Source organism: Amphibalanus amphitrite, unplaced genomic scaffold (genome assembly GCF_019059575.1).
Source record: "Amphibalanus amphitrite isolate SeventyFive unplaced genomic scaffold, NRLGWU_Aamphi_draft 000102F_arrow, whole genome shotgun sequence".
Lineage (NCBI taxonomy): Eukaryota > Metazoa > Arthropoda > Thecostraca > Balanomorpha > Balanidae > Amphibalanus > Amphibalanus amphitrite.
The window spans coordinates 479,217-493,684 of record NW_024881597.1 but is presented as its reverse complement, the minus strand read 5'-3'; the positions used below and the strand labels follow the sequence as shown (position 1 = coordinate 493,684).

The 14,468-nt window shown below is 47.5% G+C and overlaps 1 protein-coding gene across 1 annotated transcript in view; it reads right to left on the bottom strand.

The window, feature by feature from the left end:
• LOC122380642 overlaps positions 1-14,468 on the bottom strand; it is a 50,189-nt gene that overhangs the window by 10,449 nt on the left and 25,272 nt on the right. The window lies entirely within an intron of this gene.

The following is a 14,468-nucleotide window of genomic DNA, read 5'->3' as shown; positions in this document are numbered from 1 at the left end:
TATTATTCTAACAAAAACATTTAATGTAAGATGGCGTTCTTTCAATTGCAGACCCGGCGGACCAATTCACATCCATCACCTCTCACTTGCTCGCCCCTCTCCACCGAACTGAACCCGGGGACCCAGCAGTTCTGGCCGCTATCCGCGCTTGCCGGAACCCAATCTACTCTGCCAGTGCCAACACAAAGGCGGCCTCATGAAACACACCACTCGGCGGCCGGCGGGCGTCACAGACGGTCGGCACAGCGCGGCCACGCCGCCAACGCTGAATGCAATCTAAACGAAGGCATTTCTCAGTGTCATGTGGGAGCGCCTTTCAGAGGTGGCGCCGACGCCAGCTGCGGGTCCGCAGAGAGCGACCGGGGCCGACCCACGGCGCCACAGAGGGCACTCACGAGTGGCCTCCCATCCATCACCTAGTCGGGCGTGAGAGAGCACACGTTTGGCCCCGTCTCTGACAGAGAGTATGTGTTGAGAGCACACGAGAGAGCACACGAGCTGCCGGTCTTTGATAGAGGGTTCTGGGCTGAGAGGGGTGGGAGAGAAAGCACGAGCTGCAGCACAGAAGGCTGTGTGAGACGGGCAAGAGAGAGAGAGAAAGAGAGAGAGAGAGAGAGAGAGGGAGAGAGAGAAAGAGAAAAAGAGTGGAAGAAAACAAGAGAGCGAGAGAAAAAGAAAGATAAAGAGAAAGGGAAAGAGAGAAAGAGAGAGAAAGAGGGAGAGAGAGACAGAGAGAGAGAGAGAGAGAGAGAGAGAGAGAGAGAGAGAGAGGGAGAACGAAGACAAGCTGGCGGTGCTGGTGGTTTATGGCAATAAAAGACTGTTCAAAAGCGTGCGTAATGTCGGTCTCTGATATGAAACGGTAGCTCCTCGAGATAGGAAAATTTATGTCGATGCCGGACACTGACGGCACTGACGGCGGCGGCACTAGGAGTGGTGGAAGCTGCGCTGTCGATCTTGTCCACCGTTTCAGATTATATTCAACTAGCGTATATGATTGAATAGTATTTGACGAACAATATTTTATCTGACTGCAAGGGGATGAGTACGCGCAAACTTTAACACCCATTACCTCATTCATATAGGTACCCTGTCTAAAAAAGGATGCACGTGATCGTCACAAAAAGATATCGATGCAGGCAATAAAAAGACATCGTCCCTGACGTCCCCGTTCGTTTTTTTTTTTTTAAGCGCAATACGTTCTCAAACTACATACTCGTATATGAGTCACCTACTAAGTTTTAATGCATCCCAGGCTGTCCCTGGCTCAGACTCCTACGTCGTTGGTCGTATCAACTATCCCACATGGCTCGTTTCCGGCTAATATAGATTAGATCCGTCCCACTCCAGCTGTGCATGACGTTCGAACATCGATGGGCTTCAGACTGTGACATATGAACACATGCATTACGGGACTTATTAGCAAAGCCTCGTCCGGCTGACATTTGAACTCCTTGCTGCAGTATTTGTCTCAAATTAGATTTGATTGGATCTGGTACAGACAAATAAAATATTATAAGAATGCTTGACGGAAATTTGTAACAATCTGCACTTCACACAGTCGTCTTGATAATATCGGTTAAATTTCCATGGAAAGGCGGCATTTGATGGAAAGACAATCTGACAGGGCACGGGCTATTATCATGAAGTTACGACATTTATGAAAACACACGTCCAGTAGTCCGCTTCCATCGGCTTAATTGTGAGTGACGCTTTGATGTTCTACCTCTTGTTTAATTGACTGGGCTGGAAAGAAACGGCTTCGTTAAAGTACAGAAAGATACCTGAGTATTTGATGTAAGTACATAATTAACAAAAGACATCTAGTTCGAGGTTTTTACGTGTTACAGCATTGGTGGGACCAGGAAGCAGTTTGAGAGACTGTGGGGTATAGTCTAAAATTGTATAAGTTTTAAAAACCGCAGTGCTTTTTTGTGCCTTGCCGTGCATTGAGAGGCGTTTTTTACATAATTTTTTTTTTTTTGCAAGGAAAATGACAAATGCTCTCGATTTCCAGCGTTATGGGAAGGGCAAATACACGACATGCACTACCCCCCCCCCCCCTCCTCACTGAGCCGCCAACTGCCAGCGTGTGGCAATGAGACTCTGCGAATTCACACTACCCAAGACTGCTTGGAGGTAAGCTATGGTATTTCTGAGCATGATTAATAATGTAAATAGAGTGAATAACCTTATGCTCATGTTATATGTTGCAAATTGATATAATTAAAACTAAATTGATATATTTCGATATTGCACCGTCATCAGAATAAGAAAATTAAAAAAATTCAAAAAAATTAAAAAAAATTAAAAAAAAATTCTTATTCTGATGACGGTGCAATATCGAAAGATATCAATTTAGTTTTAATTATATCAATTTGCAACATATAACATGAGCATAAGGTTATTCACTCTATTTACATACCCAAGACTGTTCCGCTTGACTTTGTGAGCTTCGTGAACGACAGGACGTCTCGACTCTCGGAAGTCCAAAAATATCAGAGTTCGGCTGGCAGTTGGCGGGTTTGACCTCAACTGGTCTCAGCTCCGCGACAGCGTAATCTAATCTTATTAGACACTTTGTTTTGAGTTCAACTTGTGCGCCGAGCCACCATTGATGAAATTATCTATTTTGTTGCTATTGATAAATGAACTGAGATGAAACTGAAAAGTTGAACGGCCATTTGGCCTCCTGACCAGAGCTTGAGCCATGGATAGGTCTGAATCTAAGTTTTAGGTCAGTTTCATCCACAGAAAAATTGCCGACTTCGGTTACTTTCTGCCTCGAGTCGCATCTGATGTTTGGCAGCCCCAATGAAAAAACTAGCCGCGAGTGTGAAAAATAGAAAGCAGTCGTAGTCGTTACTGATATTGTTTCACAACAGCGGTTTTCCTGTGGCTGGTTTAACTTTTGTGAGTCAAACCTTGATGTCTCTTTGTGTTTTCGTCGTTTTTTTTCGTTTTTTTTTTTTTTCGTTTACCAGTTATTGTTATCGATGCACCTGAAAAGTCACTCTGTGTAGGCGCTGTTTTCAAAAACTTTTAAAAACTGCTTCGCAGCTTATCTCTTGTTTATGATGCTAAACTCTGTCTGCAAACTAGGGAAAATCACATTTCAGCTATAATTATCTTACGCTGGTTTTACAGCAATTTTTTGCCTTCATGCCTGGAACGAGCAGTGTAAAGGACAGCGCAGTCGGGCTGATGTGTACGGTCTGTATCGATAGGGTGTCCTGGAACTGGGGACTGGGGAGGGGACCGCGGCCAGTGGTAATGAGGCGATGGCGCCGTCGGCCAAAGGGTCGGGCTCTCCGAATCGTGACCGGTCCCCGGAGCATCTGTCACGCCACAGCGGCTCCTCATGCGGGGGCCGAGCACCACGAGCCAACGACCAATGTATGACACCACCGAACGGAAGGGGAACACGAACACAACGAGCCAACGACCAGTGTATGACACCGCCGCGGGAGGGGTGGAAGTCAACGCAACATGGAGGGCTGAGGGAGTCACCGCTGTATAGGGAGGGGCGAGGGATACTACAGGAGAGATGGATGGGGGACATCGCAGAATGAATGGGTGGGGGTCACAGTAGTTATAGGGATGGGTGAGGGACGCCGCAGGAAGGGTGGGATTCTCCGCAGCAAAGAGGGATGACAACATGACAGTAATGATGGGTAATAAATATTTCATTATTTCTGAAAGAAATTTTATCCAAATGGAGGAATATGTGACCTTAGGTCCGGGTGCCACGGTAAGCAGCGTTTGTTACAAACGACACAATGGACTCACAACTCGACTAGTCCGCGCCCGGCTCACCGATGATAATTTGAATCGAAAATAGAATCACTCTAGAAAGCTGACAAAATAAATAATAATCCGGTACAAGGACATAGTTTACCACACATAACTATTTGATTTACACTTCTCACAATCACCATTGAACGGTGCCCTTCGGCTCTCTCTCTCTACCTCGCCACGGCATTTGAATGTGGAGCTGGGAAACCCTGCCAACTGTGGAAGCCTCACAGAGTTGCTGGTCATTGTTCCACTTCAATTGCTCACCTCGGCTTTAATAAATACCGTCGATGTATAAGAATGAAGCAGTTGTTTATTCTTTCTTTCTTTTGTTAACTAGGTGCTTCGGTCCAAGCTGTTTATAGAAACAGCAAGGTTTTGCCGCATGAATGGCGTAGTATGTCGCTAGTAGAGCCTAGAGGCATATATAACGAAGCAAAATTAAAGTTTATTTGTACGCCCATGCTTCAGCATTACGGGATGCGGATGTTGTTCTGCATAATTAATATATGAATGGCGTGGCTAGTGGCTTCGACCTACGTCAACAACAGACCACGCCTAGTTTCGAACACAACTCCCAGGGGCACTCCTGACGGCCCTGTTTGGCCGACAGCCGTCCGTCTGTTCGACAGCAGCAGCAGCGGCGGCGACTGGGCGGTGGCCCGCGGTACAGGGTCGATAGAAGTGGTGTCAATTACGGAAAATCGGAATACCGATACCAAACCAAATACCAAACAAAACCGTGAGAAAATACCGAAACCAGACCAACTTTGGAACATGAGGGAAATACCAACTTTTTACCAATTTCTTAGCCTCTTATACATAAGCGAGGGTTCATGATACCAACAAAATACCAAATACATTACGATTGAAATACCAAATACCAAGTTGGTATCGGTTTGGTATCGATATACCAAAAAGTTGGTAACCGATTGACATCTCTAGTCGATAGCGAGATCGGACTGACCCGACCAGCGTCACGGCTACCCACGCCACTGCCGCCGGCCGCCCATCAGCCGCCGCCGCGCCGACTGCTCCCATCGTCGGAGTCGACTCTGCCATCCCAGTCGACTCTGCCGCCGTCGACGCCATGCGATATCCCACTTGCGTCGCGCTCGTTCCACACGAGCTACCGCTGACAGACGGAGCCTCTCCAAATCTGTTCCCCGGGCGACGCAGCGTCAATGCGTCATCGCCGGCCAGGATCGAGTGTGACAGTGTATTTGGACTGCCGCGTAATGGCACTCCGAAGACAGATCTATCATGTTCGGCCATATATTCCGATACGGAAGCTGCCTGCTCGCAGTCGGTCCGGAGTGTCGGAGGCGGGCGGCGCCGGCTGTCGAGTCGGCCCGAATACGAATGGGCCCGGCGGCCATGTAAATGGCGCGGCGTCTGCGGCCTATGTGGCGCGGCGGCGGCCGGCGCGGCGCACCGGTCCGAGACTGCGGCAGCGGCCGGCAATCTGTCCTCGGAGCGGGCCGGTCGACTGCCGGTGGCACCACCGCCCTGAACGTGATTAGCGTGCCGACGGTGCGCTAATGGGCCGCGCCGCGCCGCGACCGACTCATCAAATATCTAAAACTCGGCCATGTGACGGCTTTATTCCGGGAATAGCTGATCAGAAGCGCGGAAAGGGTGGGGACGTCGGAAGCCAGCCATATTCCAGCGACTGCCAGTCACGAAATATTCATAACGGCGAGGAACAACGGTTGGGGCTAGACGCATTAGGCCTAAGTATATTATCGCATTATTGTTCTATAAAGATCATCATTAGCCCGCCACGATAGCACATGCCATTCGTTTCCCGTTAGACGCTTTTTGCTTATTACGGAATCAGAAAAGCTAGCACTGATTAATGACGCAACAGTGGATGTATTTGTTTTCCGGCACAATTTGTTCTTGACCTTGTCGTGGACTTCGGTAATAGATAAGCATATGGTTCTAATCCTTACGTAACCTTGACTACATAAGTCACCACTGCCACCACACATCCTCATACGGTGTAGGAAGGCAGCGTTCAATGCGTCCAACGAATGTGCGCAGATGCAATACACATATATTTGTTGATTTAATTCAACTGAATGATTTGCAATCGCCGTTGATCATTTGTGCAGTTTATTTCACTACTTATCGCCTTTACCTAGGATGTATTTGTATGTTTCATTGGAATATTTCGCTTGTTATATATCACATAAGTTTCCGCACCACTGTTTCTTCAAATTCTGTTTTGAATCAAGCACAAAGAGATAGAAAACTACTCTATTGATATAGTAGCCCCAACGCTGGGCAATGCTATGCATATCTGGTATCATTCACCCATTCTAAAATGGCGGCGTGTGTTTTTTCGCTGGATAACTTTTCTATCACATTTGACAGCGTCCGAGAAAACACGTTCTCGCGCGTGACCGCACACAGGAGCGGCGGCGCGTACCGCGGCGTGCGGCGGGCGTCTCCCGGCTGGGAGAGGCGCCGTGTTATTTGTTGCTCGCTGTCCTCAGTTTATCACTTGTTATTTATCACTGGACGTTATTGCTATCGTGTCTCGGCGCGGTGCTTCGTGGCCTGCCACAGCGCTTCATCTAGCTCAGGCTCGGCCTGGCCAACAGCTATCTACCTTTATTAAAGGGGTAATCGCACACCTTTACAATAAGGCGAAATGCAGCACTATATAGAAAGAACATTATAAAACTGTCCAGAGATTTGTTGTTTGTTAGTGGTTACTTAAAACAAAACCAAAAAAAAACTTCAAAAATGGTAGCAAATGAAAATGTAAACGACGCCAATTAGACGCATGGGTACCCAGCTACATAGGCGGCAGGCGCCGTCTATGCACTTAGGATATATTTGGTCATTTTTTCGTAAGGTTTTACATGTCCCATTGGAAATATCCACCAGCCCCGAACATTCCGAGCATGTTTATGAGCATTTCAGTGCATCTAGGCGTTTTCAGCGAGCTTCCGCAAGCTGCATCCCCCACGTTAAACTACTGGCCACTCAGCAGAAATTTATTTACCGCGCTGCTGTCGCCTGGAACTACCACAAGACCCGAGCTACGACCGTCTCATGCATCACAGTTCCTGATTTACTGCACATATTCATCTCGCATTTGTCAATTGGAACTGCTCTCCATGCTGTTTATTGTTATCGGCCCCAGAGTTTTATCGATGATGTATACTGCATGGGAAAAAAATACGATGCACTTCTGTGATTAGGTAAGAAATATCCAGCTCGTTGATGCTCTTGAGTACGCTATGAACTTCCAAACCCTTCTTGTGTCGCCAAAGATAACGAAACGATGAGTACAAGAAAGGACTATTATAAGCGCAATAACATTTACAAAACGTAAAATAGGTACAGCCCACAGCTGAAGTAATGTGCGGTTTTACCAATCTCACCGGATGGCTGTGACTGACGATTTATAAATGCGGAGTGATCGAATAGAAGACGTCAATAGATAAACTTGCAGCTGCAAGGGTGACGATACATGTAAGCTACATTCAAAGTCTCATCGTAGTCTGGCTAAGTGTTCCTAAGCTTCAGAAGCAGAACATACCCATAACTGAAACCGCACATTACTTCTGGCAGTGGACTGTACCTGCATTAATACAATACACGTGTTTTATCTGACTCGTTAGTCGTTCGTATGGATAGTTGAAAAACGTGAAATTCAACAGCACTCCGCGAGCTAAATCTCCAATGGTCATCTGCGAGCTATAACGCCGCCAGCTAAGCCCCAAAATGACTGTTGGGTAATCAGGGTAATACGCCACTGGTCGAACGGCCAGCACCGAAACGCTCGCTCGGCCACGATCTCCAGCCTCAACACAAATCCGGCAACAGTGAACTCCCTATCTGAGAGCTGCAGGGCGTCGCTCAATGCTGTCAGCGTACTGAAGAGCTGCAGAACAAAAACGGCATCGCAATGAAGTGCACTGTGCAATGCCCCGAGATGTGGCATACATGCTACGATGTTTGGAAACGCTTTTCACGCAAGACGTGTCACCAGTTAACTACCAGTGTAGAAATATGGAAGCATAAGCTAGAGATTGATATGAATCAGCTTCTTACCATATAACATGGATTAATTTCAACAAAATTTCACTATAGCTCACATTTAGGTTTATAGACCGATTTTCAAAAATATCCAACATCGTTGGGCGTTTTGCTCTTTTTCTATAAAAAAAGACTAAAAAGCCTCAAAGTTTAATAAATAAAATAAATAAATAAAAAGTAAATAAAAAAGATTAATATTTCGTTATTTGGATGGTTTTACTTTAGGATACCATAAATGCGCTTCTCAAATAAATCAGTGTGGGTTCATTCCGTGTGACAACAGCCGCTCCATCAAACAGCTCGCGTCGTCCAGTGTCGCCCGCCTGTCAGCTCTGTATACTCGTATGCACCGTGCGTGCGGTGGCTGGGCCGCGTGGGGATCCACACAGGCGCTCACCGGAGCCCGGAGCCCACCGCTCCCCTGTCCGTGTCACGCGAGGGTGCATCGAACACCGGTCGAACGCAGCAGGCGCCTGGCACGGGCCGTGTTCGATAAATAATTACGACATCTTAACTGGGCACACCTTCCGGTCTCTGAACTTCTGAAACGGCCTGTAATCACGAGTCACAGCCCACGGCACGCTCATAGACATTATAGCCGAGCGGTGTCATTGTCACTTTGGTGGCATGGCATTATTCTATTAATCTTAATCTTAGAGGTGTCCATTTGTAGATCTATCAATCTACATACAGGGTGCGTCATAAGTTCTGGTACACTTTTTCTTTTATTAATAAAAAGAGTTACAACAGGTTTACAGAGTTGAGTATTTCAGTAGAGGATCTCTATGAAGTTAACCCGCGCGGGGCTGGGGTCTCCAGCCGAACGCGCGGGGCTGGGGGGGGGTAAATTTTACCCCCCCCCTGTTATCTCCCGAACTAACGGTCCGATTTGGAAAATTCAAACGCCAATCGAAAGCTCTCATCACGAACTACTAAAAACATGTACTTAATTTAAAGTTTGAGGTCAAGGTCAAGGTCAGGTCAAGGGTACAAATTGCAAGTTTCTACAGTATCGGCCTTGCACCGTAGTTGCCGAAGAATGGAGTCATGGACTGAGACTGATCGCCCAAAACGTGTTCTTAGGCTACCAAGACAATATTCGTTGCATACAATATCATTCAGAGGTCAAGGTCAAGGTCAGGTCAGGTCAGGTCAGGTCACCAAAAAACAAAATATAGAAAAGGGCATGTGCGACACATGTTTTATGGGTCATTTTACTCATAGAATTCAATAGGCACACTCAATAAGTGATATGGACCACCCCTGGATGAATTTCAGGTCGAGGTCAGGTCAAGGTCAGGTCAAGTGAGGTCAAATTTTGAAGTTGGTTGTTAAGGCCTAAAAAGGTGTCTATCTGATGCAGTTTTTCACGGCGAATCGAATGGTGCTATTTTTGTTTCCGTACGAGGTCTAGAACTTCCAAAAAAAGTCATTTTTCAAAAATTTTGTGTGTCGTGACGTCATAAAATTTTGAATAACTCCCACATTTTTGAACCGATTCTTCTAAAATTTGGTATGTAGGTGCACATAGACCACTTCTCTGACATATATTCCGGTTTTTTTCGATAGACTCAAAATTTTGGATTTTATAACGATTTTCCCAAAAAAGTCAGTTTTTTGAAAAAATTTAGGCCAAAATCCAAAATTTTCAAAAAACCGAGATAGCCATTTGATAGACAAAGTAAAATGACGTATAACCTTTTTTGTTACGTCTTGATTCCTTTAAAAATGAAGATGTTAGCGGCGTTTGAACTTTTGCCGTTTTTGAGGCGAAAATGACGAACATGACGTCACTAAAACGTCAATTTCTCAAAAATTTTCCGACGGATTTCGCTCAAATTTTCAGGGAACGTGTCAAATTGATGTAAGAAAAGGTACTGAAAGTTTGGCGGCGCTGCGCGCCGCCGTTTTTGAGATATCGCAAAAATTCGCGAGGGGGGGTAAAATTTACCCCCCCCCAGCCCCGCGCGGGTTAAGTCAAAACACGTGTAATATCATGAAAAAATAGTAACTAGATGAGCCTTAATGAAACAAATGGTAACTGACCGCCCGACAGCTAAGTGCACACCATGCCGCCTTTCTCCCTTACAAAGGAAGTTCGCGGGGCCATCGTCTGCATGAAGATGGCGGATATCTCGGTAGCAAAGCTATGTCGCACGCTTCGCTGCACGCGGAATCTTGTGTATCGGACGTGGACCCGGTACCAGGAGACCCAGAGTACCGGAGACCGATTCCGTTCCGGCCGCCCCCGGTCCGGAGGAGCTTGAGAGCGCTTTCCTTCCGTGTGTGGCGCTGTGCAGCGTTGAGGGAGTGAACGTGCTTCTTGCGGAGGCTTTTCACGCGGATATCCTTAGAAATGAGTCTGCGCATGGAACGCTCGGACACATTAAGGTCCCCCGGGCCATTTGGCGCATGGGACACTCGGGGTTGCGGACAATCCGGCTGCGAACCGCGGCTTTCAGCTGAGGCGTGTGGGCGGACCGGGGGCAGCCGGAACGGAATCGGTCTCCGGTACTCTGGGTCTCCTGGTACCGGGTCCACATCCGATACACACGATTCCGCGTGCAGCGAAGCGTGCGACATATCTTTGCTACCGAGATATCCGCCATCTTCATGCAGACGATGGCCCCGCGAACTTTCTCTGTTAGGGAGAAAGGCGGCATGGTGTGCACTTAGCTGTCGGGCGGTCAGTTACCATTTGTTTAATTAAGGCTCATCTAGTTACTATTTTTTCATGATATCACACGTGCTTTGACTTAACTTCATAAAGATCCTCTACTGAAATACTCAACTCTGTAAACCTGTTGTAACTCTTTTTATTACTAAAAGAAAAAGTGTACCAGAACTTATGACGCACCCTGTATACAACAGCTATCTAGCTCTTGAGCACCATCCATGCATCTGGAAGGAGAGAACGTGTGAGAGACCTAGGGAGACAGTGAGAGGAAAAGGAAGAGAGAACCAGAGAGAAAGAGGAAGATTGAGAAGGGAAGAGAGAGAGAGAGAGAAAGAGAGAAAGAGAGAGAGAAAGAGAGAAAGAGAGAGAGAAGAGAGGGAAGTAGAGAGAGAGAGAGAGGGGGGGTCCGTTCTGCATATGAGCTGGCATGCGGCGTCCATTCCGTCGCGCTGTCCCCTCCGGAAGGGGCGGTCCCGTCCCGGTCTGGCGTCCCAATCAGACTCGTGAGACAGCTCTGTCCCATCCTGGCGTCTCAGTGGAACTCACGGGACGTCCTGTACCATCCTAGTGTCCCAGTCAGATCGGTGGGACGGTCCCGTTCCTTTCCGTCGTCTCAGAGGCACCCGCGGGACAGGGGACTGTCCCATCTCGTCGACTCAGTCGGACCCGCGGGAGTCTCTCGAGCGACCCGAGGGACTCGGTCACACAACAGAAAACAATATGGCTGCGGGTGTCATTAGCCCCCCTCGGGTGACGGGGGAGGGGTCGCAGCCGGCTCTCTGTTATTGCAATGACGTCCGAGACGGATGGAGGCAGAGCATGCACTGTGGCTGGGGAGAGCAGGGTGGCGGCACCGAGGGAGAGCCTGGAGCCAGCTGTAGCTGGGGACGTTGGGAGCGCAGCCAGAGGAAGCTCTTGGAAATGTTTGATGCATGGTTGCATTGTAAGTGATTAATTTCTTTTGTTAACAGTCAGTTTAAGTGCCATCACGTTTTTTTTAGTCCACGAAAGTTTTTTTTTCGTAAATGCGGCCCATCTGTTTTGTGGAATCGACTGAAAAAAAACTAACTAAAAACGTTTCCACCCTCTGCGAAAATACAAAAGAACTAACGAGAAATGGCTCAAGCATCCCACCAAGTGGTAAAATAATCCCACAAACTAAGCAAACAGTCAAAAGCAGATTTCATGTTTAGCCGGATACACGCACCAGGAAAAGTACCAATGAAATGTAACACCCCTGAGCTGCTGACACAAAGATTGGTTGCTCTCCCACAGCCCCGAGTGCCGACTAAAAGCCCATATGATCCCGGGGGCACGTGTAAAGCACCGCCCCGTGCTCTCGGGAGGTGCACCTATCTCTGCCGGCAGTGTCCGGCCAAGTTGCCCCGCCGTAAGTACCTCGGCGCGGCCGCTGGCATCCTGACGTTTTCATGAGGCTCCCCGATGAGTTGTGAGCGCCAACTTTGGCCGCCGAATAGCCGCGGACGCCGGCGCGGTGGTGCGGCGCAGCGGCCGCGCCGCTCGCGCACCGGCCCAACTTTTCACCGCGGCGTGGTCGCCGGATGCTAAAGCTCGTCTCAAACGAACCATTTCAGCGCGGGAACAAAGGACCTGGTGCGGCTGGCGTCCGCCCCTAGACGGCCATCAGATAGTGGGACGGCTCTAAACGGGCAGAGAGACGGTGGGGTGGCATGGGACGGCAATGGACGGAGAGAGACGGCGGGGTGGTGGGACGGAACGGAACGAGGCGGGCAGAGAGACGGCGAGTGGTGAGACGGCAACGGATAGCAGGAGGGACTGACGGAGGCCGTTGGGACAATACATAGCAGTTGTTGTTTTCAATTAAATTTCATTTGTTGTACACAAATATTCTATTAATTCAAAAGTACCGTCTACCTCCTTTTTTGGTGCGTCATTCAGAAGCAGAAAGTCTTCAATGGCTTTTTTCATTTTTTGACAACAAAATTCAAAAGTGCTAAAAAATATCAGCTTCAAAAATTCATTTTGTTGTCCCTGTGGCAAAGTAATCCCTATTCAATTTATTTTCACCACAACTCCTTTTTAACCCTCGCCCGTATTGGTGTTTTCCCAGACGTGAACGTATAAAGCAGGGGGGTCCGTTTATCAGCTTCAAAAATTCATTTTGTTGTCCCTGTGGCAAAGTAACCCCTATTCAATTTATTTTCACCACAACTCCTTTTTAACCCTCGCCCGTATTGGTGTTTTCCCAGACGTGAACGTATAAAGCAGGGGGGTCCGTTGGACCCCCCCCCCTTGCCGTTTCGCCCCTGATTAAGCTAGGGCTTCGCGGAAAAAACGAGAGTGTTGCCCGTGACGAGAGGAAGCCGATGATACCCAATTTTAAGGTCCTAGGTCATCAGTTGACCTTCCAGGTCAGGTCAATGACCCAAAAGTCGGGAAAATCGGGACCTGTTAGAAAGTCGTAAAGCGTGGCTGCTATGGGGTTTTCGGGGTGCTGATCACGAATATCATGTTAGTTTTGATCACAGATGATGTCTTCATGCATTTATGTCAGGTCGGGTCAGGTCAGGTCAGGTCAACCAGTAAGGGTATTCGTAGCAGGTGGCAACCGCGCCTCTGACAGCTTCGTAACATGTTACGAAGATGCCAAACCTACTTCGTAAATGTTCATATGGTTGCTAAATTCGAATTCAGCTCCAAAACTGGCCTAGAAACATGTAAAACTAAAAAAGTGAACCGAGGTCACCAAAGGTCAATGACCTGACCTGACCTTCAGGTGACCTTGATACCCACCCTAATGTATAGGAGTAACATCAAATCACATATTTGAACGTTTGAAACCACGAAAAGCTTACAAACGCGCGGCTAATGCGAGCCGACATACGCCGAATCGCGATTCCGGCCAAACATGGTCTCAAAAAGTAGGTCACAGGTCAAAGGTCATTGGGGTCAGTGTCATGAAATTTTCAGAGTAGATGTAAAATTGATTAACGCGAGGGTACTGAAAGTTCCAGTGCGATCTCCCGCTTTTTACGCGAGTTATTCGCGTAAAACCGATGGGGGGTCCGTTCGACCCCCCCCCCTATAGGGCGAGGGTTAACCCGCGCCCCGTTGGGCTCTGCCGAGCAACGCGCCCGGTTGGAGGGGCCATTTTGCCCCCCCCCCCCCTAAGATCTCGAGAACCACGCAACATAGCGACAAGCGGTAAACGGCGTTGGATAGCCCCAACGGGGAACTACCTTGTGACCCAATTTTATTGACCTAGGTCAAACCGATGACGTCACAGGTCAGGTCAAAGGTCCAATTTTCACCGTTTACAGGCACTTCAAGAAATGCGTTGTAAAATCGAGTAAAATGCATTTCATTGAAAATCATCGATGGGGAAATGTTCTTCAAACACATATTTTGCTATTTGAGGTCACTGATACCAGGTCAGGTCACAGAGGTCAGGTCACGGGGGGTCACAATATGAAAGTGTCGTGTGATACATGTTTTATGGTCCATTTAACATGACAAATGCGATTATATGGGTCAGGCAGCCTTTGGGGCCAGCTTAGATCACGTTTTGGTCAAGGTCAGGTCAAGGTCAGGTCAAGGTCAGGTCAAATTAGGTCAAATTTCAAAGTTAATATTTTTGCATAAAATGGGTATCGAATCGATGCAGCTCGTCACGGGGAGTTCAATGGTGGTCTTTGTTTTGCCGTACGTGGTCTAGAATTGCTAAAAATTGAGTTCAAAAATTTGACGTCATCATTTTTGAACAGTTTTTTCGCTATAACTTGGCCAAAAAACGAGATATCGATCTGAAGTTTGGTATGTATATAGAAGAGCGCTGGGACTATCACATATATTCCGGTTTTTTTCGAAATTCGGAAAAATTTTGGATTTTTTCAAAGTTTTTCTAAAAAAATCAATTTTTTGAATTTTTTTTGGTCAAAAACCAAAAATTTTGAAAATC